At 38.2% G+C, this 23,304-nt stretch overlaps 1 protein-coding gene and 1 long non-coding RNA gene across 2 annotated transcripts in view; one reads left to right on the forward strand and one right to left on the reverse strand.

The window, feature by feature from the left end:
* LOC129633067 (uncharacterized) lies at positions 1-23,073 on the reverse strand. Its single transcript, XR_008704851.1, has 3 exons — positions 22,875-23,073; positions 3,590-3,650; positions 1-1,456 (listed from the first exon to the last, which is right to left on the reverse strand). It is a non-coding gene; the product is annotated as an uncharacterized LOC129633067 (long non-coding RNA).
* CDH12 (cadherin 12) overlaps positions 1-23,304 on the forward strand; it is a 490,487-nt gene that overhangs the window by 4,444 nt on the left and 462,739 nt on the right. The gene's annotated exons all lie outside the window — the stretch shown is intronic.

Below are 23,304 nucleotides of genomic sequence, written 5' to 3' on the forward strand. Positions count from 1 at the left end.
TACAGATAATCTCCTTTATTACTATTCCAAAAGAATCGACATGATCTATAAAAAGCAATATTTCTATATTAGCCCTGAAAGTGTCTGTCAGTGTGATGTTAAAAGGTCCACTATTTTACAGACTGCCCACTTGTTATGCAGAGCAACCACCATGCTGAGGTCTTGCCACCCAGAAAGTATGGCTGTATGTCTAGACTCCACAAGCCACTGTAGATATGACCAAAGATGAAGGTCTATGACAGCCATTTCCAGAGTGGCCAATGGCTATCATGTAACCTTTCAAAATAAGCATGCCAATAAAGTATGTGTATGTAACACATAGCTGATTTAATGACCTTAAATATAAATTCAATGTGGTTAAACAGTGGTAGATGGGCAGGAGCAGAAGTCAAGAAACATGGGGATGATGGTCTGCAGAAATTACGAATAAGCTGAAGTCATGAAGTTGGTAGGCAATAAAGAAGTTAATTCCCTTAGCTCAATGAAAAGGCAAACATTTTTTGACTCACTATAACGACTAAACACAAAAATGAAGGAGTGCTCCCTGCGGAGTGCAGTAAGGCTATGTTATCCTGGGTGGTATTCCAGACACACCATGCCGTGGTGAGACTTTTTCCTGTTTTCCACATTTTTCTCTGCAGTTTCAGTTCCATTAACCAATTCAAGCTGAGCACATCTGTGTTTCTTACAAGCTAAAAGATTATAATTGGCCCGGCATCATACATATTCATAGTCTCAGTAGACAATGAAAAAGTCAGAAATATTTAGTGGTGGAAAGTATAGGTTCTAGGTTCAATTACCTGGGGTCAAATCCCACTGAGCACATTTGCTAGCGCTGTGACAAGTCAGTTAGGGTGTCTCAACTTTAATTTTATGAACTTTAAACTGGAGCAAATGATAATACCAATCCCATAGCAGCATTGTGTAAAATAGAAGTGATTATTAATACAACACATTTACAGTGGCTCAGATGCTCAGGAAGTAATAATTATTATTATAAACCAGAAACCTTATTAGTCCCTTACCTTATCTGTCAAGAAGAAAAATGTGGGGCATTTTTTTCTCCTTAAAAATAATACACCCTTGGACCTTACCAGAAGCTAGAACTGTGTCCTGACACTGCTAATATCAGTACATTTGAATTTTAGGAACACATATATATTTTTTTTTCTTCTATTGGATTTAGACAGACGGGTGGATGTTGTTTTGAAGAAAGCAATTTGGGAGATAGCTTAGATAAATCTGCCTATTTTGTCAATGGCTGCTTACATGCTATAAAAACAGGCTTGAATAGGTGAGAACATAGAGACTGTAGTGTGTCCAAAGCTGGAATTATTCACTATTGTATCTTTCACAGAAAAAGTATGCTGGCTGCTTAGTTCAGTTCAGTTCCGTTCAGTTGCTTAGTCGTGTCCGACTCTTTGTGATCCCATGAACCACAGCATGCCAGGCCTCCCTGTCAAAGAGAAGCAAATTCATGAAACTAATTTATATGAAATATGATTTTATTATGAGCATAAGAAATATTCTGTGGAATACTTGTAAAATATTTTGAAGATGACTATCTAAAAGTCTATTTCCTGGTAGAATCAAGCCTATCATTTTCTCTTATCTACTAGCTTATCTGTATCTTGCTATAGAATTTATTATTTTATATTTTTCACTGTGCTGGGTCTTTGTTGCTGCATGTGGGCCTTCTCTAGTTGCAGTAAGTGAGGGCCCCTCTCTAGTTGTGGCATCAGAGAAAGCAATGGCACCCCACTCCAGTACTCTTGCCTGGAAAATCCCATGGATGGAGGAGCCTGGTAGGCTGCACTCCATGGGGTCACTAAGAGTCAGACACGACTGAAGTGACTTAGCAGCAGCAGCTCTAGTTGTGGCATACAGGCTTCTCATTGAGATGGCTTCTCTTGTTGCAGATCACAGGCCCTAGAGCACTAGCTCAGTAATTGTAGCACATGGGCTTTGTTGCTACGTGGCATGTGGAATCTTCCCAGACCCAGCATCAAACCTGTGTCCCTTGTATTGGCAGGAGGATTCTTAACCACTGGACCACCAAGGAAGCCTCTTGCTATCGAATTTAAGTCATCTAGTTATACAGTTGAAAAGTTATCAAATAACATTTATGCACTTATATGTATATGCAAAAGTATTTCATATGTTGTAAGTTGATTCAAGTAATCCCAATAAATGAAATGTATTTTCTTCAAGGGAATTCATCATTTTCCATCCTCCAAGTCACATATCTTTACATTTTGTTATACATAGGGATATTCCTTCCCTGGTGGCTCAGAGGTTAAAGAGTCTGCCCGCAATGCGGGAGACCTGGGTTCGATCCCTGGGTCGGGAAGCTTCCCCCTGGAGAAGGAAATGGCAACCCACTCCAGTATTCTTGCCTAGAGAATCCCATGGTTGGAGCAGCCTGGTGGGCTACAGTCCATGGGGTCACAAAGAGTCAGACACGACTGAGTGACTTCACCTTCACTATACATTGGAATCAGTGACTCTGGGTCTCATTCCTGGAGTACTGATTTAGTAGATCTGACAAAAGACCCAGGAAAGAGTTTTGAGATATATGCAGATTATTCTGAAGATATCAGAATATATTGGAATGTGGCCTAATCACTGCATATCTGTCTAATATGCAGACAAGTCGAGAATTGCTATTATAGAACAGCAGCTCCCGACTTGAGCCTGTTGAGAGATTCTGGAGTGGAGTCCAGGTTCTGCGTATCCACCAACCTCCCAGGAATACTGATGCAGCTGGTCAATAAGTGCTGCTCTAATTCTTCCCCATACTGCTCTTTGGGTGCTTCTGGAGTATTCGAGGGCCAACATAGGACATGACTTACAGCCCAGCTTACCTGGGTTAAAGGTTGATAAAACTCTCAAGAAGCTGTTTCATTACAGAAGGATGAAATTTGAGAAACATTTTACTTTATTGTTTATTTCCACTTACTCACTCTGGATATAAAGTTTTATAAAGCAGCATATTTCTGTTTAATATCTACTTATTTGTTTGGCTGCATTGTGTCTTAGCTGCGACACATGGATTCTAGTTGTGTTGACTGGACTTTGTTCTGTGCATGTGGGAATCTTAGTTCCCGGAGCAGAGATGGAATGGGTGTCCCCTGCATTGCAAAACAGATTCTTAACCACTGGACCACCAGTGAAGTCCCAAGCTATGTGTTTCTAGCATGTTGCTAACATGCTTAATTCTTTGCTAACACTTGCTATGGTCCATAGGATCACAAGAGTCAGTCATGGCTAAAGCAACTTAGCACACACACACAAACAGTATTTAATTCAAAACATCACTAATATATTTCATTCTTTGCAGTTCAGAAGGAGCAGTGTGATCATTGCTTTTCCAGTTCTACTTCTCAATGGGTAGAAATTTTTGACTTTAGCACTACCCAGGATAGCTCTATACCAGGGTTCCAAACTCATCACAAAAGGCTGACTTCTCAAATAGCATTTCAGTTCTCTTCATCTTAGGAATGCAGTCCTAAAGCTTCATTATTTGTCACTTCAATTTTTCTTCTCTCCCAAAAGTAAATGGCAAGGATACAGGTTTCAGCTCTCTCACCTATTTAACCTTTTATCTCTTTTTATTCCCAACTGCCAAATTTCTTTGTTCTTGCTCAAATCTACAAAAGACAAAGGGAAATATGTTTTATTAGTATGGACACAAATTTTTGATAACTTATATTAATATTATTAAAATTGAAAACCTGCCCATATTTTCCCCCATTATTCTTCTATATTGTTTTCTTCTAGAATGCCTAGCAATTAATTAAATGTAAACTTTTAAATTTATTTGATTTTTTTTTTTGGTCTCCCTGCCCCTCATTAGATATTAGAATGTAAGCTGCATGAGGGCAGGGATTATTGTTGTTGTTATTTTTTTTCTTGTATTTATAGCTGCTTACCAGTTCCCAAAATAGAGCCTACCATAGAGTACATTTTCAGAAAATATCTATTGAACAAAAAGTGAATGGATATTCCAAACTAATCTGTTATATGGGCTGTATGTTATGATTAAGGCAACTACCTAAATAATGAGAATTTTGCTTTTCTTAGGACTGGGTAAGTTTCAAGCATGTTTCCCCAGAGTCTTCCATTCATCCACTTAATGTACTTAGTTTTAGTGTGTACCTCTTAGGTATCAGATACTCTGCTAGCTGCTATGGACACATATTGACAAGTCCTAATTCCTCTGAATAGCATACTCTTCCCATTAGTAGCAGGGAGCAGACAAGTGAAAGACCAATTGTAATACACTCTGGTATGTAATCATGAAAAATATGTAGAAGATGTTATTACTGCCCGGAGAGAGCTCCTGACTTAACTTGGAGTGGACATGGAAAACTTAATAGTAGTTTCCTGAGTTGTAAATGAAAGGATAGCTGGAATTAAGACAGAAGGGGAAGGGTTATAAGCTACTGCTGGGCATGACACTATGTCCAGAAGACACAGAAAACTCCTGAGCCCCCTCCAGGACCACATTAGTTTGACATAATGTTATGATGAAGTGTGTATGTGTAAGAAGAGGCAACTTCACATTTGTCTATGTAAAGTGTTTGAATTTCAACCCAGGAATAATGGAAGCTCATTTAAGAATTTTGACAATGTGAGAGACAGATTTCTTGATGCTTTATTCTGAATTTTGCATTATATTTTCACTACTTCAAATTGAGTATATATGTGTGTGTGTGTGTGTGTGTGTGTGTGTGTGTATATATATATATATATATATATATATATATATAAATGAAAACAAAAATATATCAGGAAGAAAATTAGATTTGTTGGGCTGAAGGAAGAGAGAATAAGATACTCCTAAAATGTTATACCAAGGGTTTGTAAAAGTTCACAAGCAGGACTTGAAACTAAACCAGAGGTTGAATGAGCATGAAATGGGCCAAGGATGTATCCATATGTGACGTTCAGGGACTCTGTTTTGCAGGATTAGGTGAGCAAATTTATTTCATTTCCTGGGTTTAGGAAAAATGGCAGGGTTTATGAATGACCATACCTGCTTATTTTGACATTGAGTAGAATTTACACTCTCCTACCTCTGGACTGTGACCTAATAGAAAAACCTCCATTCTTGTCTGGACATTTGCAGGGCAATCAAATTCAAATTGTGCTATTTAAATTTAATAACCCTGACATTCTTAGCAGGCTAACATGTTAACCCTTTCATTTCATGGGTAGAATACTAGGTATTACTCCAGCAGAAGCTGCTTATTTTGTGGACTACTTTGTGTTGTCATTGTTAACTGTAGCTAAAATTAAATAGCAGAGGTCCTTTACTCACATTTTTTGTCTTACCATTATACCCCAAATCATCCTTTTTGTTTCTTTCCCCTTAGTGTTAGTCTGGTAGGTACCACTTATTGTCTGGTGGTAGTTTCTCCAGTTGGAACCATAATCTCTATGAAGATAGAAGCCTTGTTTTATTCACTTCTTAAGCTTCAGTATCTAGATACGTATCTTTCATATAGCTGTTTATGATATGTTAAAGGAAAGAAAGAAAGGAAGCAGGATGTGGAGGAAGAAAAGAAGGTGGGGAAGGAAGAAGGGATCACTACATCTTCCCATCATACTATTCTGTCTTTAGCAGCTCAGCAAATGATACTCTAACCTACCCAGTAGGCCAAGTTAGAAACCCAGCTCTCATCTTTGCCTTCGCATCTTACATATTCAATGAACATCTGGTCCTTTCAATCGTCATCTTTAAATCTTTCTCACTTGGATTTTCATCCTTGCCTCCCCACATTTCACACCTCCATCATCTGTTCCTTGTTTATGATCTCTATGTTAAACTCTTTTTCACACAGTAATGTTCCCTAATCCCAGAAGACTGACCTCTCTAAGACAGTCTTGATCACATGACTTCTGTGTTATATTTCTCTTGGAGGAAGGAGAGGGTGGAACAAAGTAAGAAAGGAGCATGGAAGCATGTATATTACCATGTGTGAAATTATATAGTCAGTGGGAATTTACTGTATGACTCAGGGAACCCAAATCAATTGCTCTTGACCATCTAGAGGGGTGGGATGGGGTGGGAAGTGGGAGGGAAGTTTAGCTGCTGCTAAATCGCTTCAGTTGTGTCTGACTCTGTGCGACCCCATAGATGCCAGCCCACCAGGCTCCGCCATCCCTGGGATTCTCCAGGCAGGAACACTGGAGTGGGTTGCTATTTCCTTCTCCAATGCATGAAAGTGAAGAGTGAAAGTGAAGTCACTCAGTCGAGTCTGACTCTTTGCGACCCCATGGACTACAGCCTACCAGGCTCCTCCGTCCATGGGATTTTCCAGGTAAGGGTACTGGAGTGGATTGCCATTGCCTTCTCCGCAAGAAGGAGGGGATATGTGTAAACCTATGGCTAATTCATGTTGATAATACAAAAGAAACCAGAACAATATAGTAAAGCCATTACTCTCCAATTAAAAATAAGTTTAAATAAAAAGGGCTTCCCTTGTGGCTCAGCTGGTAAAGAATCTGCCTGCAAAAGACCTAGGTTTTGATACCTGAGTTGGAAAGATACCCTGGAGAAGGAAAAGGCTACCCACTCCAGTATTCTGGCCTGGAAAATTCCATGGGCTGTATAGTCCCTGGGGTCACAAAGAGTTGGACGTGGCTAAGCAACTTTCACTTTCTTTCCCTTCAAAAAAAAAGGAGCCTATAAAAAAAAAAAAGTACAAGAATAAGATTTCCCTTGGAATGTCACCTCTCTTTTAGGATATCATCCCACCCTTCATGAAACATCCATTTTTATAGATGTTCTGGGTGCTGCAAATCTCTAGTCTCACCTAACCCATAGCAGCCTGTTTCCCAGCCGCCTTTGATTCCTTATTCCTGAGATTTCATATCCACCACCCAACATATTAAGTTAGCTTTTTGCCTGGCTAAATTTCTTGACCTGAAGAGCACAAGATGTCACTTCATCCAAATAGTTTTCAGCCCCTACTTGTCTAATAAAGTGCTCCTCCTCCATTTTCTGTAATGAGCTTTATTCCCCTTCTACTCCAATCTCAGAACTCATTACATAATTGAATAATGTAAAATTCCAAATTATTTGATGGCAGTCTATATGGGAGTTTTATTCACTATTGTATTCCTGGTGACAGACACTAACATATATGAATTCTTTGTAAACAAGGACAGGTAATATAATTCTCTGAATTCAAGAACGATAGTTTATTCATAAGCTTCTTTCTTCCACTTGGGTAGTTAAGTTTCTGCCATTCTGAAGAGAAATTTGCACCTCCATGTCACCTTTATGAAATGTCAAAAAACACAAATGTAGAGGAACAATTTGATTAATTAAAAAATTTGCCATGCCAGTAATCACTGATATTATTTAATATGTTTCATACATCTTATGGACTATGAAGATATCTTATACTTTAATGAATAGTAAAAGTTGTTCACACACGTTTGGTAAAGGTCACCTATTTTCAATCAGCACCTTTCTGTGTAATAACTTGGTGACATTTCTCATCCACTTCTGATCAATGAACATGCATATTTCAACTCAAAAGTCCATTCTCTTCAAAGGACTACTCTTACATTCTTATTTCATAACCAGATGATGTTTGGGGGCAGTGGAACTACTCTGATTCTTATTCTTAGGCTTTTTGATCTTTAAAGGAAAATAACTGGTAGAACAAACAATAGAAATTGACTATACTTGAGAATCAGTTGTCAAAAAGCACATCCTGAAGATACACTTTGATCTCACATGTTTAAGGAATGATTTCACTGTTATGTTTAATATTACCATAATTAAACTGTGCTTTATTGCTTGTCCTTTATATGAGATGAGGTGAGATGCTATGAAAATCAATATAGAGTAAACAACAGCATTAATCCTGGAAAGTATTTCTCTCACAGATATTTGGAAGCAATCTTCCCTGGAACCATAATCCTCAAAAGGAAATTGCAGTCCTTGCAGAAACACAGTTTGGGTCATCTGGGTCTAGGTCTCGGGATTTTTCTAAAAGCCTTCACAAGGCATAAATGACATTTTAAATATCTTGTCAGTGAAAGAAGTGATTCTTAATGCAGATTTACCAAATATAATTTTTTTTCCCAGTGGTCCCGAAGGTAAGCATTTCAAAGGCAGAGAGAAACATAACACCAAGATAAATATTGTTACTAGTGTCTAAGGACGAATATCATATTAAAATAAGAGAGAAATATTTCTTGTCAGAAAATATAATATCCATGTTTCTATATCTACTCAAACATATAATTAGACATCAGAATTTTTTTTTTGTCTACTGGATGCTATGTTATTTTGTTTTTCTGATATTTTAGAAAAAGAGAAGACCCAATTATGCTGTGGTCTGCAGGCTGGGGAGAGGAGTACATCACCACACTTTTAGGCAGTGAAGAGTGAGCACAGACAACACAAAGTAGGCGGCTAATACAGGTGCCACAGTGATTGCTTTGGAGAAACAAAGCCTATTGTGTAATGATGGCCTAATGGTGTGTTACAAGTGCTCTTAAACAATATACTAACTCATGAAGCTACCCACCCTTTCGCAGTCCCGCTCTCTTCCTGTGCTTTCTACGTTCACTTTTTAGAAACTCTTGTGTTGTGTACCTCTCTTACCTCTTTATGACCTGTGACATGGAGCCTCTTCCCTATCTTTTGTTTGTGTGTCCATTGTAGCATCCTGCTCAAGAAGTTTGGTGGTTCTTCTTTCAGTAGAAGCCAGAAAGTTAACGTAGTTTGCTTCCTAAAGTAACTCATTTAATCTTTGGAGAAGCTGAACTGGGAAAATATTCCCTAGTTTAAGTAGAATTCTGTACTCATAGGTAAATTCTGCACCCATACCTTAGAACCATGTAAATCAAATATTAACTTTTAAACCACTTTCAGCTGCTTCTGAAAAGTAGGTGTCGGTCAATAAGCAAGGTAAAATTCTCTTCCATGTGAAAAGAAAACGAATTATTGATGGTGCCCAGATGCTGCATCCTTGGTATTATACTGCTTCCTACACAATTTGTGTCTGCTGCTGCTGCTAAATCGCTTCAGTCATGTCCGACTCTGTGCGACCCCATAGACGGAAGCCCATGAGACTACCCCGTCCCTGGGATTCTCCAGGCAAGAACACTGGAGTGGGTTGCCATTTTCTTCTCCAATGCATGAAAGTGAAAAGTGAAAGTGAAGTCACTCAGTCATGTCTGACTCTTAGCGACCCCATGGACTGCAGCCCACCAGGCTCCTCCGTCCATGGGATTTTCCAGGCAAGAGTACTGGAGTGGGGTGCCATCTAGGTTCTGCTATTGTCCATTTTCCCCTTTTGGACATATTGCAGTATGAGATTTTTTTTTTTTGATAGAGTTCTTTTATTTTTAGGGATTATTATAGTTTTTTTTTTAATTGGAGGTTAATTGCTTTACAATATTGAGTTCTATTCTGCTATACATCAACATGAATCAGACACAGGTATACATATGTCTCCTCACTCTTGAACCACCCTCTCATCTCCCTCGCCATCCCACCCTCTAGATTGTCACAAAGCACTGGGTTGAGCTCCCTATGTCATACAGCAAAATCCTAGTGGCTATCTATTTTACAGATGGTAATGTATATGTCTCCATGCTACTCTCTCAATTTGTCCCACCCTCTTATTCTCCTACTATTTCCATAAGTCTGTTCTCTGTGTCTGCATCTCTACTGCTGCCATGCAAATAGGTTCATCAGTGCCACCTTTCTAGATTCCATACACTTACTTTGAAATACAATATTTGTCTTTCTCTTTCTGACTTACTTCACCCTGTACAATAGGCTCTAGCTTCATCCACCTCATTAAGACCAACTCAAATGTGTTCTTTATAGCTGAATAATACTCCATTGCATATATATACCACAGTTCTGTATCCATTCATCTGTCAATGGACATCTATGTTACTCCCATGTCCTACCCATTGTAAAAAGTGTTGCGATGAACATTGGGGTACATACATCTCTTTCAATTATAGTTTTCTCAGGGTATAGCATGGAGTTCTTGAGAGACCATACACTCTCTTTCCTCTGATCCACACCAGATACAAAAATTAGACCCCCTTTTCCTTTTGCTTGCTTTACCAAATAAATAATAAAACTTGTCAAGGTTGGTAAACATTTCAAAATCCTGAAGTTGCAAAGAAGGGTGACCCTGCCAATATTACAGTCATTGAAATATTTCATAGGCTTGGCTTTCTAAGAGGAAACTCCAGAATTAAAAGTATTTTTGTCCATATGGAGCCATTGTCTATGAGAGTAAAAGTATACCTTCAAGCATCAGCCTTGAGTTTTGTGTGTAAACTGCTTGCTAAATATAGCAGAAATGTTGAAGTGAAATAGTAATAAAAAAAATAGGCTTTTCCTAGGTCCTGGAGCTACTTATCTAAATCTGACAAAAACATAACAACACATGCAGATGGAAGGACCTTAGCATTTAGGTTGCTGGATATAATTTAAATAGCAGACACAGTTCGTTAGGCATTCTGCTCTTTTGGCATTAGTTATGATTTTGCCATAAAAATAAAAATATTTAAGAATGTCAAAAATGCCTGTTTCCAACATTTTCTAATAGATAAATTGTCAGATTATGCAGTAATCATCTCTATATCCTGTTCATAAAAGATCATTTGGTGTGTAAAATAAATTTGAAGTCTAGTTTCAACATTTTTGGTAATTATATAAAATGAAAGTACAATGAAAGAGTAAAAGTGTCATAGCATTATTCACTTAGGCAACATTATGAATGCTTTTTGAGAGGGGATTGACTGACAAGAGGTGAAAAATGTAGGTGTCTGAAGTCTGGTAATGGCCATCTGGATATGAATGGCAGCTACATGGATAGAGAGACAGACAGGCACTTGTAGTATGATTTTTAAATAATTAAAAATTATATATGCCACATGGTTAGCTAAGAACTTTGTTATAATTATAAATAATTTGTTTATTTTCTTTTCAAATAGTATTGATTGATTTTTATTGTAAAGGAAATAACATGTTATTAGGTTATTTTTATTATCATAATGGATTTTGTCTCACCAATTTGCAAGTGAAGAGCACCATGCAAAATCTTCTAGAGGTTTCAAACTGATTTCACCCAGATATGTAAAAAAATGAAGAAGCATGTTAAGAATTTTCTGCAAGATGCATATAAAGGTATAAACCAGAAATCCCATACTTGTTTTGATACTATGTAAATTTTAAAAATAATGATTTTGTGTAAGACAGAGTTTGAAGCACAAATGAAATAACCACCTCAAACTTTTAACTGGGCAGGTGTATCTTAGGAAAAAGTGCTAATAATATCACATTTTAGACGAGGACCCTGAAATAAGGATGCTTTACCAATGCTGCTGCTGCTGCTAAGTTGCTTCAGTCATGTCCGACTCTGTGCGATGCCATAAACGGCAGCCCACGAGGCTCCCCCATCCTTGGGGTTCTCCAGGCAAGAACACTGGAGTGGGTTGCCATTTCCTTCTCCAATGCATGAAAGTGAAAAGTGAAAGTGAAGACTCTCAGTCGTGTCCGACTCTTAGCAACCCCATGGAGTGCAGCCTACCAGGCTCCTCAGTCCATGGTAGGCTCCTGGGTCCATGGGATTTTCCAGGCAAGAGTACCAGGGTGGGTTGCCATTGCCTTCTGGAGTTACACTATTACAATCATTGATCATATATCGAACTATACATTTGATCAACTGCTTCAAGTCTAGTCATCATTTCCGTTGAAGGCTCAGTCATATACTTGGTAATACAAGAAATAATAATCTTGTGAAACAAGCAAAATATAAATGGTATACTTAATAACATTAGTGGAATTAAAAGTAAATATTTTAGCCATGAGCCTCCCACACCAGTTTTCTTTTTTTTAAAGATTGTCAAGACTAGGGAATGGGTCACTCAGAGCAGAAGTCTGATTTTTCATGTGGCTCAAATGTGTTACATTAAAAGATTTATCAGATACAAAAATACAGCATTCAGTTTGAATTATAGCACAGATATCTCCCTGAGATGCTGTAAGGTGTCAAGGGTCTTGCAGTTGTGTAGCACTGCCTTTCTCATCATAGAGGTCTCAGAATTCAATAAGCTAATAGCCCAGTTACAACCATTTAAAGCTTATGAAAGTTGTCAAGGCTTAGATGTGGTCAATTATATCCTCCAACCCCATTAAAGGCACACACACACACACACAAGCTGCTAAATGGTCATACCAGTAGAATACAGATCTTTGACCCATTGGGATCATACCAATGGTAGATTGGTTGGGATTACCTGTAATTTGTTAACATGTATGACCTTAAATTCTTGGGAATCCCAGGCTACAGTTTTGTATCATCCCAGTAAACGTCAAGGGCATAAATTAGTGCCAAAAATCCACTGAGTTCCATACCAGTCACTCTCTCTAAGGGTAATAACAGGCATAGTTCATAAAGCACCCAGCCTTGTCTCATAAGTACCAGGTTGATCATTTTTAGTATGATTTAACCATTCCCAACATAGAGGAGCCTTTAAACTTAAATGACCATAGCCTGGTGTTAACCATGTAGATCCTCCCCATAACTGTCGGAGTTTTCCTTTTAATAGATGAGAAGTTAATTTTTTATTGAGACTTAGCTCATCACTCTGATTGAGTTTAAATGACCCTAAAAGAAAACTTTGGCCACCTCATGCGAAGAGGTGACTCATTGGAAAAGACCCTGATGCTGGGAGGGATTGGGGGCAGAAGGAGAAAGTGATGACAGAGGATGAGATGGCTGGATGGCATCACTGACTTGATGGACATGAGTTTGAGTAGACTCCAGGAGTTGGTGATGGATAGGGAAGCCTGGCATGCTGCGATTCATGGAGTCACAAAGAGTCGGACACGACTGAGCGACTGAACCGAACTGAAGAGAAAACTTAAATCTATGGCCAACCTCAGAGCAGGTATTTTTAATTGGCCAGGTGAGAGGATCCCATATAGAATTATTATGAATAGATAGAACAGGACTGAGCACTCATCTAAAACAAATTTCCTAGGGGGTATCCAATCAGAGCCTTAAAGAACAGAAAATCCACCAAGGTAACCCAGAAGTAATAGGCACAGGTAATTGGCCACAACCCAACAATCGGATTGAGTTTTAAACTAGCATAGAATCATGTCCATGATAGAAAACATGTGGTTGATAGGCATAGGTCCAAGGAATCAAGAAAACATTATAAATGATCATAAAAGTCAGATCAGCATCTTGAGCAAGCTATCTGCTTCTAATGTCATCTTCTCATCCTAGTGTAGTGAGTTTCCTCTGTTTGAGCATTGTTTTAAGGTGAGTTTGAGGTCAGCAGGTGTCTCTATGGACCAGTCCAGCTTAGGGGCCTTTGGAAGTGGGAATGCATGCTTTCATAAAAAGCAATAAAAAACAATTTAGAATGAAACAAAAGAGTTGCCTAAACAGAATATAAGTTAACATTACTGGAAGCTACTTATCTTCCAAATCCTCTGCCTTGAGCTCTCTGATGAAAAATACATTTCCCAAGGTTATTTGCACTTTTACACTGCAATACTAAAGGCCCTTGAGTTATACATGCAACTAGCAGTTTCTTGCTAATCAGTATCTCATCATGGTATGTTTTTATCTGATTGGCCTTGAGAAAATGAGACAAATCCACTTGGAACACTAAGTGTTGGTGAGAAAAGGAAAGGTCTATTGCCTGAGGTAATCAACGGGAGAGAAGACCCAGCCAGGAATAACCATGCCTCCCAAACTCAAAGGTACTTGACACTGAGGAAGAGAGGAAGTGATAAAAACAGAGAAGCCTTAACTAGGCTGAAGATGCTTCAGGAATCATTTGAGGACTGATTTGCATGTTGAAGTAAATTCTCTTATTCCATTCTCAGATATCCATGTTTATAGGAACACGTAAGTGGGGTTGAAAGCTAAGTTCTTCCACCTGTGCCTGCGTGCTCAGTTGCTTCAGTCATGTCCGACTCTGCAATCCCATGGACTGTAGCTTGCCAGGCACCTCAGTCCATGAGACTCTCCAGGCAGGAATACTGGAGTGGGTTGCCATTTCCTTCTCCAGGGGAACTTCCTGACCCAGGTATTGAACCCAAGTCTCCTGCGGGTCCTGTATTGCAGGCCGATTATTTTCTGCTGAGCCACGAGGGAAGTCCAAGTTATTCCAACTACTTGAGGTCAATTCAAGTGATTAATATCTGTGACCTGCTTACAAGATACTACCTGGAATGTAGCACTATTGATAGCTATAGAGAAAATTCTAACTTTTCTTCAAAATCAATAAAGTATATCTATATTATATATAGATATATAAAATATAAATGTATAAATAAGTATATATACATATGTACACATGCATGGTACACATGTATGCATATGTGAATTTTTATTCATTCATATACACACATATATATAAACATATATTTTCTCCCTCTCTCTTTGTATATAAGTGTATATATATAAACACATACATGCATACACTCTATTTCCACAGGACGTCTGTAATATAACATGCAAAGAAACATGTATCATGTTATTATGTTCTTTTTTAATTCCATCCAGACATCTCGAGTTAAATCTTATCAACAAGAATGTATACTCCTTTTTTATTATTATCAACAGGTTTGTGTGTGTTTTGTGCTCACTCAGTTGTGTCCAACTCTTTGTGGCCCAGTGGACTATAGCGCAACAGGCTGCCCTGTCCATGGAATTTTCCAGGCAAGAATACTGGAGTGAGTTGCCATGCCCTCCTCCAGAGGATATTCCCGAGCCAGCGATTGAACCCACATCTCTTGTGTCTCCTGCATTGGCAGGCGGATTCTTTACCACTGGAGCCACCTGGGAAGTCACAGGTTAACAATGAGAAAATGTGATTGGCTGGGTGTGTGTAAGTATGAGACAGAGACACCATATGTAAGAAAGTGCCTATCATAATAGCTGATAAGTAGCTATTGTTCAGTATTCTTGCCTGGAGAATCCCAGGGACAGAGGAGCCTGTTGGGCTGCTGTCTATGAGGTCGCACAGAGTCGGACCCGACTGACGCGACTTGGCAGCAGCAGCTATTGTTCAAAGAAAACAATAATAATTATTTTTGTTTTTGTTTGCCTTCCCAAGCTTAAAGAGGTCACCAGGAAGCATATCTAGGATTTCAAAGTATATCTAAAAAGGATAGTGATGTAATAATGATTTAAAAGAATGCATTTTTCAGTTCAGCAGATTGAAATTTTGATCTGACCATGATCGGTGTAGATTTAGGGAATTTTCTTCACTTTTTAAGGACCTGGTATCCTTCTCAAGCATAATTCAGGTAATATTCATGACCTCAAAGGTTGCTATACAATGAGATGCCATAATAAATGTGCTTAGCGATGCACCTGACGTATAGCAAACACCCTGCCACTGTGGATATTAGCAAGAATTACATTAACTGGGTGGCCCAGGTCCCCATGTTTCGCTGGCATTCCCCATGGGTTATTTCAGCCTCTCCAGATTTTAGAGTTATCAGTGTCCTAGATAAAACCTTGATTTCCAGGGTCTGTAATAATTTCAAGCTAAGAAAGCCACTGTTTACCCAGTGAATGGAAAACTAGCTTTGATAGACACCTATGAAAAAGCAAATATCTAAGCCTGGGATATTAAAATAGGATCATATTTTCATCAAGTACCACCTTTATGATGGTACTGCCTTAATTCCTGCACCTCAGACACTCAGAGTCTTCCCTGGTTGTTGGTGAAAGCTCCCAAGGTGCTGGCTCAGGCACTCAAAGCAAGACTCTCTTATTTCCCTCTCTGACCTCCTGCCTTCTTCCCAAGGAAGTCTGAAGTCTCCTGGGGGATCACAACTCCTCTGGGCAGCACTGTCCTCTGTCTGGGTCTCATTGCTCACACAAGTGAAGACGCAGGAAAAGCACACTGTCCTTCCTTTATTGCTTCACACTTACAGCTTGAGGTCAGGCTATTCACTAAGGTCACACAGAGCATGTAGACCAAGTAGCGAGATGCTTTCATAAAGACACAGTGGAAACAGTAGGATGCAGAAGATATAAACCAGGAGACAGACAAGGTGTCTGCTCTGAAGGCTGCAGGACTGGAGCCTGAAAGTTTCATCTCTGTGAACCCTCACTTGTCATCATCCAGGAGTCAGCTCTCTTCTCCCTGCTGGACTATATTCCACTACCTCTTCCCTCAGAGAGGCCTGGACCCAGCTGCAGCAAAGCAACAGAGACAGAACTCCAGGCTCCACCCTGGGCTTTCATTTTGGAACCCACATCCTCATCTCCAAGTTCTAATGGAAATCTGTGAGAATGTCCACTCATTTCAATTTAAAAAAAAAAAAAATTCTTTTTTGCTTCCTCCCACCAAACTATTCTAAATAGAAAAAAATGAGAAGAAAACAGTCCTACATCAATTGTGTCCATGTTAGTCATTCTTAAATGACACCTTGTGCAGGATGTCATGGTTGAACTGGACCAAACCAATCTCATATTCATTGTCTTCTACAGTGAAAATGTGCAGTGGAGTCTGCTGGTCATTCAGCAATCCTCTTGAATCTTTGCTCCTAGAAAATAGCTACATGAACACCTGAACACTCACAAAAAAAGAGATCTCCTCAAGAACACGCCTATTAAATTCAGCAGGTTAAATAAATGTATATACATACAAAAAAAATTCAAAGAAGCAAAAACCGACCTGAAAAAAATCTCTCTCTAATCCATAATAAAAATAGAACAATTACCTTCTTCTATCGTATATATATTTAAAAAAATAAGTAGCATTGACATATATACACTACCATGTATAAAATAGATAGCTAGTGGGAAGCTCTTGTATAGCACAGGAAACTCAGCTTGGTGCTCTGTGATGACCTAGAAGAGTGTGATGGGTCGGTGGGAGGCAGCTTCAAGAGGGAGGGGATATATGAATATGTATAACTGATTAAGTTTCTTGTGCAGCAGAAACTAAGCACAACATTGTAAAGCAATTATACTCCAATTTTCAAAAATAATTTTTAAAAATCAGATGGTATTCAGACAATGTGGAGCTCTACCCCAATGGTCACTTATGCATCTATAGATAGTCCTCAATGGCTAGGAAAGCAGCCTGCAAAAGGAAGGAATATGTGCATATATGTTGTTGAAAACATAAAGAAAATAGGAGTTTCTCCATCATCTAGTATTTACAGCTTCAAAAAACATTACTTTGGAATCTAGTTTCAACCAAGTTACCCTGTTACATTTCTGTATGCTCTTGGTTGGAATTCTGAATATGTTTTCTCATAGAAACATTAAGCTTAAATTTGGGAAGTTTTAAGATGTTTTGTTCACATTAGATTTTACATTCATACAAATGGGTATGAATATTTAATATTCAAAACAGGTTTATATTGAAAACTAATATGAAAGTTAGATAAGATGAAATATATTTGTTAAACTTGCATTTTTACATGCAAAGATGCATATAAATGCATGTAAATGCATAGATGCATTTAGCATCTTCCTAAACTGTGATCACATTCCTCCAAATTTCCTCTCTCTACCATGTTCTCAGTTTGTCTTCACTGTGTAACCGTGTCTGCACATTTGCTGTTTTTCTGTTAGAAACAGGTGCTCATTCTTGCCAAGACTCAATTTCCTCTACCATACACCAGCTTGCATTCTCTTCTCTTTCATGTCAGTCTCTAGTCATGATCTGTGTAAATTACAAAGTCAACCTCATCTCTTTTCTGCTTTAAGCCTCCATTGGCGGTCTGTTATCTACGAAATTAGCTCTGGTCTTCCTGACACAGAGATAGGACAGACTCCCAATTTCTCCACCCCCGGTTCCTGTGTCTCTTGCTATTCCTTTCCCTGGGCATCACCCTTTAGTCATTGTGAATAACTGGCTGTTACATAAGCATATATGTATGCATGTATGTACCCACTAGCAGACAAGTTCCCCTAACAACAGTTTGGCCCTTGGTGCCATCTGTCCATGCTGTCCCCAGTGCTTAAAATTCACCTGCGCAGCACTGTTTATAATAGCCAGGACATGGAAGCAACCTAGATGTCCATCAGCAGATGAATGGATAAGAAAGCTGTGGTACATATACACAATGGAGTGTTACTCAGCCATTAAAAAGAATACATTTGAATCAGTTCTAATGAGGTGGATGAAACTGGAGCCTATTATACAGAGTGAAGTAAGCTAGAAAGAAAAACACCAATACAGTATACTAACGCATATATATAGAATTTAGAAAGATGGTAATGACAACCCTGTATGCAAGACAGAAAAAGAGACACAGATGTATAGAACAGTCTTTTGGACTCTGTGGGAGAGGGAGGGGGGATGATTTGGGAGAATGGCATTAAAACATGTATAATATCATATAAGAAACGAATTGCCAGTCCAGTTTCGATGCAGGATACAGGAAGCTTGGGGCTGGTGCACTGGGATGACCCAGAGGGATGGTATGGGGAGGGAGGTGGGAGGGGGCTTTAGCATGAGGAACACGTGTACACCCATGGTGGATACATGTTGATGTATGGCAAAACCAACACAATATTGTAAAGTAAAAATAATAATAATAAAAAAATTTTTTTTAATTCACCTGCCCTTCTCCACATTATCCATATGCTCCTCCAAAACTTTTCTAGCTATTTCCTGTTCTCTCTTCAAACTCAACACAAGCATCACTTTCTCCAGAATGCTCTTTGATCTCCAGCCATCAGCCTAATTGATTATCTGCAGGATACCTCAGAAATACTTCAGGTTCAGTTCTAGACAATCATAGCAGAGGAAATATCCCAATAAAGCAAATCACACAAAGTTTTTTATTTCCCAGTGTGTTTTAAAGTTATGTTTATACTATTGTGTAGTCTGTTCAGTGCGCAATGATGTCACATCTAAAAAGCAATGTACATACCTTAAAGTTACATTATTGTTCAAAAAAATACTAAGCATTAACTGAGCCTTCAGCGAGTTGTAATGTTTTTGCAGTAGGAACATCAAAGATCACTGATCACAGATTAACCTAACAAGTGTAATAATAATGAAAAAGTTTGAAATACTGTGAGAATTACTAAAATGTGACACAAAGACATGAAGTGAGCAATGCTGTTGGACAAATGGTTCTGACAGACTTGCTTGATGTATGGTTACCCACAAACCCTCAATTTGTAAAAACAATAACAACAAAAAACTCAATATCTGTGAAGCATAAACAAACAAGTTATGTTTGTACTTTATTGCTTTTGCCATATTGCTTCCTAATTTCCTCTTGACAGATTCGTATTACCTGATAGATTACAAATGCTATGCAGTCTCAGATTATATTTTAAGTTTATTTGTGAACTCGGTGTCCTGTACCATGTTTGCCATATATTAATACTTGAATACTAATTTTGTAATGCATAAGCACATATATGAAGGAATATATTCTTTAAAGACTGTTGACTTCTGTGACCTCTCTCATGCTTTAGTTGCTAATTACATATTTTGACATTTGTTTAGTATAATATCATCTTATGATTCATTGATTTAATAAAGGAGTGCCTCTTGTGTGTCAAAAACCGGGCTAGATCCAGTGTAATTATAATCACCAATAAAATGTGTAGATACAAGAGTGGAAAGTGCCCTGAAAGAAATGTGCATGCTGCTATGAGATTGTAGAAAGTAAGGGCCAGTGTGGTATAAAGGTAAAGGATGCTTTCTTAGAAGAAAGGATGTTTGAACTGAGATAGAGGGATGTGCAGTTCACCAGATGAGAGGAAAAGAAGACTACGCCAGGCTAATGGAAGAGTTCGTGCAACGGTAGGTGGGAAGTTGCTATAATCAAAGGACTGAGAGAAACCAGGGTGATCCAAACAGAGATGGAGCCCTGTGAGCAGAAGCTGTGAGAATTTTGGAGAAGGACATTTGGAAACGGCGAAAAAGGGAGAAGGCAAATTATTATGTTACTTAAGAATTATACCAGGAGTCTACCACTTTGCAATGATGGAGAGAAATGGGTAGGTTTGGAAAGAAAAGTCAGCATTATTTGATGTTGGATTAGAGTGTGATGGTTACAGAAGGAAGAGGTATGAAAAGTGAGCACAAACACTGATTTTCAGAGCTGGTGGGATCTTTCCTTGATAAAATGATGGACCAAAATGGACCAGTTTCCACGAGGGATAAGCAGAGAGGAGAGACCTAACAGGTCTGCTAGGTAGGGATTGTTGATTTTTGGTGACTCTAGCACCAGATTTCTATCATGTGACATTTTGGAAATCACAGATGTGGATAGATTGTGGAGAAAGATGAGGGAAGGGCCTTAAGGCCAAATCATAAGAAATACTAACCCTTAGAGCTCTCTGTAGACAAGAGAGAGAAGAGGGGGTCATCCTTAATTTGTTTTTATTTATTTATTTATTTTTAATAGAAAGATAATTGCTTTACAATACTGATTTGATTTTGGCCATACAGCAACATAAATTAGCCTTAGGTTTACATATGTCCTCTCCCTCTTTAACTTCCTTCCTACCTACCACCCTTTCCCATCCCTCTAGATTGTTAAAGAACCCCAGTTTGAGTTCCCTGAGTCATACAGCAAATTTCCATTGGCTGTTTTACAAACGATAGTAGCATGCTTCCATGCTACTCTCTCCATTCATTCCACCTTCTCCTTCCTCCCAATTTGTTTTTAAATATGAGTTTTTATCATACCATCAACTTGGTGAGAAAGGAAAAATATCTACTTTTTAAAAATGTGGTCATACAACACAGTGAAGCAACCAAAGTGATATCCTTTAAAAAAAATGTAGGTATGAACTGAATTAAAATAATTACTCATCATCCAACAAATCCCTATAAAATCTACTTGAAAAATGAAAACTATGTATCTGTACACAGTGTCATATTTTTAAAGAATACATTCATCCTGGGAGAGAGGTGAGCTATATATGTAGCAATGCTATGCTTTTAAAACTAATGATCTCAGATCAAATTAAATATAGACCAGTGGTCATCATCTAAGACAGATCACGATGACACAATATGGGGATTAATTACAGAAGTAATTATATCCATTATCTAATTATTCAAATCTTAATTATGACTCTGCTGGCCCAATTAGTCAGAATACAAGGCTACTGTTAGAGATGGGTGGATATTCCGCATCTGTGCTGAAGTAAGAGGCATCTGTTGCCAAGAGGTGAAACGATGAAAAGTGTCAACTCACCAGCTGCGAAGTGAAGATATCTTCGAAAAGTACATGTGAGCCCATGCAGTGATTTAACACATGGGGCAGGGGCAGATTGGTAAAGGAGGCACCTTTTCAAATGCTCTGAAGGCATTTGTTATCCTCTGAGTAGACTATGGGTTGCAAAGCATTGCTTATCTCTCTACACGGTGCTCCCATTAAAAACAGAAAAAAAGAAAAATTTTATAAAGCTTGACTTGTGCATGTTAGATGGAGCCATAAAAAGAGATGAGTGAGCAACACATTTTAAATATATAAATGTTTCTATAAATTCTTTAAAATCATTTATAGCATCTAAAATTTATTTGATTCATGCCTAATCAAAGAAATAGAATTATATGAATGAAATATTTACTGTTATAAGTATAAATAATATAATAATAGATTCCCTGATTGACATCATTGATTTTGACTCTAGTAGTATCTGATGTATAATATCTCAGCACCTGATATATTCACATGCTTTTATTGATATTGACCTTATTAGACAGGAAGGATTCTATTAATGGTGCTATTGACTTTATATATATTTATTGTTGATATTTATCAGACTTGGTATAAAGTTTTTATTGAACTACAATCAGTGTTCAAAAAGAATGTTAGAGAAAGGGAAGCAGTGTATAAAGTATAAGGCAACTCATTAGAACTTTAAGTACATCAACTTGTAACTAAGCTGTGGATTTGCTTACACTATTCTCAGTGTCATAGGCTTAACTTTTTATTAATTCACATTTTGGAATGTGTGAATGAGAGAATGTTGGCACTTATTGAAGTCGGAAAATGTTAATTTACATGAAATGTATATGCATCTTGCTTCTGAGTGTAATAGAAACGATTTCAACTTTTCACATTGGTTTCACAGAAGAAAATTACATTTCAACAAAATTAAAAGAGTGTGGGGAGCTTTTTCAGCATTGCATCTCCATGCTCCCTTGTTATTGAACGACAATAAGAAATCCTGTTAGTTCTCTGCTACTGAGCAAATTGCTTTCCACAATTATGGTTTATGTTTTAATGGGGCTAGCTTCACATTAGGAGAATTATTCCAAACCAGCATTGCCTCTCCGTGCCGCACAGAACAGCACCCTGCCTGCTTTACAAAATCCATGTCTCCCATGTTGCCTCTAAGAAAAATATATAAATAAACGCTTGCCAATCTTGCTTCTGAGAGAGTTTTAATTGAGGATAATGAAACATCTCTAGCTACAAAATGAGAGTAAGATGGCCACAAAGCCCTTTAAAATGCTAATAGGCAGAAGACATTTACAGAAGTTTTGTGATATTATGTATAGTAATAGAGTAGGTAGGTGACAGTTTGTCAAATTTAGCTGCAATGATCAGACCTATTTTCCAGCTTTCTATTTTTGAGGCCGACTTGAATGAATGATTTAGGATAATATAAAGTTGGCACCTTCATCACCAAGCACCCTGCCCTTTCAGCTATAGGGCATCTGCATACCACTCATTAAAAGAGGGGGAAATGACCAGAACAAGCAAATGTTAATTTCACATGATTTAGTGTTCAAGGTCCCACTTCCTCTCTGCACTTCTGTTGTATTTCACCCACAGAATGCTTCTCTCCTTTTTAAATCACAGTGACAATATGAACAACACATGTATACTTTAAGCAACTTACCAATTCAAGTGGTTTGCCTCAGTGGGAAGACATGAACTCAGAATGATAAAGCTTGGCACTGCTTCACTAAAATGGAATAAGACATCACTTTGACAGAGCCTAGATTCTGGACTGGGTTGCTGAATGTGTTTCCCACCAACCCCCCTATCTTTTTTTCCCCTCTTTCAAGGTCGATGTTCTTTATTTTATGTGGGGTATATCTTACATGACAGCACAGGAGGAAATGTAGGCAGCCCAGGTTAATGTGCTTGGGGTCAAAATGGCTTCCAAGTGAAGGGAATCAGCTCTTTTGAGATATTCAGCTAACACTTACAAGTTTCAAAGGATTCTTGATTAAATGACCTCTGATATGGCGAATGCCAAGACCTAGGAGAGGCATGAAATGAAGACACTCAGGTGCTTATTAAACAAAGCTGTGCCATGCTCAGTC

The sequence above is a fragment of the Bubalus kerabau genome, chromosome 18 (genome assembly GCF_029407905.1).
Source record: "Bubalus kerabau isolate K-KA32 ecotype Philippines breed swamp buffalo chromosome 18, PCC_UOA_SB_1v2, whole genome shotgun sequence".
In the NCBI taxonomy this organism is placed as follows: Eukaryota; Metazoa; Chordata; class Mammalia; order Artiodactyla; family Bovidae; genus Bubalus; species Bubalus kerabau.